The sequence below is a fragment of the Xenia sp. Carnegie-2017 genome, unplaced genomic scaffold (assembly GCF_021976095.1).
Source record: "Xenia sp. Carnegie-2017 unplaced genomic scaffold, XeniaSp_v1 HiC_scaffold_22, whole genome shotgun sequence".
NCBI classification, from domain to species: domain Eukaryota; kingdom Metazoa; phylum Cnidaria; class Anthozoa; order Malacalcyonacea; family Xeniidae; genus Xenia; species Xenia sp. Carnegie-2017.
The window spans coordinates 3,057,349-3,061,591 of NW_025813485.1; the positions used below are offsets into that span (position 1 = coordinate 3,057,349).

The following is a 4,243-nucleotide window of genomic DNA, read 5'->3' on the forward strand; positions in this document are numbered from 1 at the left end:
AGGTGACGTCTTAGCAGGAATAAATGTGCCTTCAAGAGCACCAAAAGACTAGAAATCATAACAATCAGAAAAGAAGCCATAACAAAACACCTGTCCGCCATTTTAAATATTCGCGGTCGAATTACGTCACTATATAACTTACCATCGTTTTTACTGTCCACACTAGGAAACACCGTTTTCACAAAGCATCGTTTTCAAATTGCTCCACTCTGGAAAGCGTATTTGAATAGCTCCGTTTTCGGTGATCGTTTTCGGCGTTGTAGTGTGGACGATAGCCGTATCCGGAGCAAAACAGCTCCGTTTTCGTTTGAATACGGATTAGTGTGGACGGGACCTTCGTTCGCAAAATGTACACTATGGTACGTATTGGAATATTCTTTATCAGTTGATGGTTGCATGTGAAAATAGCGAAGTTTTTCGATGTTTATTTTCTGCTAATAACTCATACAATACAGATCCTATAAGAAAAGAAAAGGTATAGTCATTTTTTTAACCTCATGGTTTGCCACACACCACAGGTTCTAGGGCTTCTTCATTTGAAAGTTGGTGCTACAGTAGATGAAATTAATAGAAAACATTTGTTTAGTTTGTAACACGCTCTCCATTAATTTATCTCATTTCCTCATTATTCTTATAACTTATACAAATTTATATCTCTCATTGTTACTGTATCATAATACTTTCAGTAATCCTGTATTTATTTATTTATTCACTCATACTGAAGATGGCATCATGAGATGTCGAAACATGTCTATTTTCAAAAAACTCGTCGTCTATATTAAATGCAAATCAAAGGAACTGACATCATATCCTGCAAATTCACTATAGCGGCGATGGAAATTGTTGATCGTCTTGCATTTATCTTGGCAATACCATGCAAAATGATTCAGCTTAAAGCACTTCGTGCATTTTTTTCCATAAGTCTTGCATTTCCCTCGCTTGTGAGTGTAAGAATAAAATTTACAGTCTTTTAGTAGGGATTTATCATAACTGAATGATTCTCTGCCAATGTTTTTCTTTTCGTTTCTCGTGAATTTTCTTTTCTGTATACTGTCAATATATTCTTTGTCTTTTAATTTCCTTTTGAAGTTCCTTCGTATGTCTCTTCGTTTTTTCAGCAGCATGTCCAATTTGTGCAGTTTTCTGTAGTGCTGATTCTGGTTCTCTAAGAAGTTCATGAAGACGGTTATCATTAAGTCCACATATTATGTCACAAATGAGATCATCTCGAAGTATTTTAAACTTGCATTCCGTACTACGCTCCTTCATACTAAAGTTTAATTTTCACGTAGATATTTTTTATCTGTTATAAATATGCGTGCGTTAACTATTTAAGGTATAGTAGTAGTATATGAAATGTTACATACAAACTTCCAGAAACTACACCAGCTGTCCTTTTCAGTTTCGGTTGGGTATATTTAGATCACGTATTGGAAAACGTGGAGATCCAATTGATTTTCCACTTGTAAATGTCCTAAAAACTTTTTCTATCTTCAAAACCATCATGGAATATTTTTGCAAATTTATACGTATATATGTATATATATGTTAGAGCCCACAGCAAAGTAACCAAATAAAATTACAAAATACAATGAACATGTTCTACTGTAGTGTAGATGACATACATGATAAGCAAAAACACAAAAAGGACAATATTGGCTTACTGTGAAGTACCTTAAATGATAACCTAGTTGGTTACAACTAATATAACACCCAAGCAAAAAAGTAATGCGACAGTTGAAAATTAAATGTGAGGAGTAAGATCTGCTGATTTTTATGGCTTGCCTATAAAAATTATGAGTTACATTATGAAAAAAACATAAGTTATTGTACACTAAGATTTTAGAGGACCCTTAAAAAACTGCCACAAGCACACCCAAGAAGCTCACCTTTCTTAACACATGAAAAAGCATAGGATACTAGATATAAAACCCAAACAAGGCCACCTCTTACATAATGGATTAAAATTGGGATCATCATCATCAAAGTTCTGCAACACGATCCACATCACACCAAAGTTTACAAATTTAAAGAATCACTAGAGGAGCAGAAATGTTTTCACTATTTAACATCAGTTGAAGAACAATAACCCATATGCACTAATGCTAATGAACTGTTCATGATGACCATATATACACCAAATAAAACTATCTCAACCAAATCTCACCAATAAGCAGCAATCCATGGCCCCCAAAACTACTTCCAGAAACGACAAAAAGGCAAGGATCGCAGAGACCTTCACCACTACACGCTGCAAAAACATTGAAAATACCTTTACCAGCGCAAACCATTACACCAGCAGAACCAAACCAGCTCGAACTAGTAACCACACGCGCAGACTACTTGATTACAAAAAGAAAGGACTACAGTAGAAGCTTTACTCAATGAACGAATAACACATTGGTACCTATTATCTGCAACTAAACAATTTTACATCTTTAAAATGTTAGGGGGAAGAATTGAGCATATTTAAATTGCCCTTAGTTAATATGGGGAGCGTGCACTCAAATTCTATTGTTTTCTAACTTGTGTATAAAAACAAAATCTTTAAATTGTTTTTGTTGGAAACATTTGGCGAAGATTCATATTTTCGTAAAAAAAGGATCAGTCCTATCTAGAAAATTGCCAAAAATTCGATGTCGATAAAAATAAGACCATTTTCTTCTTTATAGCACGTCTTTTGGCTTAACTGACGCTAGTGATAAATATGAAATAATTTATAGCAGCATTTTAGGTCAGAGATCACTGGAGTCACATAATTCAAACACACACACAACACGCAATAATTTTTCAACAAAACAATTTCCTTACGATTACATTCCATATTACAGTGCAAAATTAATAAAAGTCATGCAAATACTTGTTAATAAAATCAACTAAAATTATTTCATTATATGTTTTTGCAAAATTCTTGACACACATATCAACTGCCTGTTTTTGTCCTACAAAATGAACAATTCATTTCCTTCAAATGGACAGTAATATCACAAATACACAGTTCCATACAACAATAAATCATTGACTAATAATGTAACTAGCTCACTCGTGTTAGTCTTGCTACGCAAATTTTTGAGCATCATCATTCATTTCTTTAGAATACGGTCACATTAATTTTCAATTTATAAATTTGCACAGTAAAACTTAATGAGTGAACTGGCTACACTACATTTATTGACAAAACGTATAAAACACCATAGAAAATTTTTAAAACAACCAATTGAAAAATCCTTAAAAACTTAAATTCCTTAGAAAAACGTTCAAAGTATCGTATACTTCTCATCGTTGTAGATTGACATTACTTTCACATATTGATGTTACTGTAGTCTAGACATATTATTTATATGAAACAAAGTAGACATGAAACTGTCACTCCAGGTTGAAGCATCGACAAACGATAGCCCATTGGCTACAAAACCTTTGTAATCATGCGACATTCTTTTATTCTCTCTCACAAATGTTCAGTCCTTTTAAATGTTTACATTTTTTTAACAACATTTGAAATTCCCTTGAAAACGGTCGTGTGGATGACCAGTTTTTCAAATTCAGGTTTTAAAAGTGTTGTCAACAACGTCAATAACCAATATCACAGTAAAATCACAGAGCCTTTGTCTTCCAGTTCTGCTCGCAGATGAAACTTCATGGTTTGAGAAAAAAGAAAACTATGCCACCAAGTGCTTTAGTAGATAAATTAGTAATTCCTTTAGTTTGAATTTAGACAGTGAAAATTTTCCATATGGTATAAATTAATACATCTCAAATCTCGTTGGACATCCATTTCCAGTATGCTGACTGATCTTTGAGTGAGTAATGTTCTTTTAATTGTTTAACACTTTTTATTACAAATACACTGTAACTAAGTTCATAGGCGTTGCTTGTCCAACAATACTAAGTTCTCTTTTGTCGCAGCCCATAAATGATACGATTGATTCATAAAGCACAGGTGTTCACAAAGCAAAAATTCTTGATTTAAAATTTCTCAGTAAAAGTCATAGATGTATCCTCAAACATCCTTTCACATGCAGCACTATAGCTTTTGTTCTTTCTTTATATTTGCAAAACTCTTTATAGCTTTTGTTAACTTTTCTCGCTCGTACAATAACACATAGTTTGGGGTGTCGAGAATCAATGGGAACTTGTTTATCACAAAATCGAGTGCCCATTATAAAGTCGATTTCTATTTTACAGTACAGATGTTCACAGAGCAAAAATTCTTGATTTAAAATTTCTCAGTAAAAGTCATAGA

The 4,243-nt window shown here is 33.2% G+C and overlaps 1 long non-coding RNA gene across 1 annotated transcript; it reads right to left on the bottom strand.

Moving 5' to 3' along the window:
* Nucleotides 1-581: 581 nt before the first annotated feature.
* On the bottom strand, nucleotides 582-2,255 carry LOC124447230. The gene is made up of 2 exons (XR_006948664.1): nucleotides 1,890-2,255; nucleotides 582-1,474 (listed from the first exon to the last, which is right to left on the bottom strand). It is a non-coding gene; the product is annotated as an uncharacterized LOC124447230 (long non-coding RNA).
* Between the last annotated feature and the right edge of the window lie 1,988 nt (nucleotides 2,256-4,243).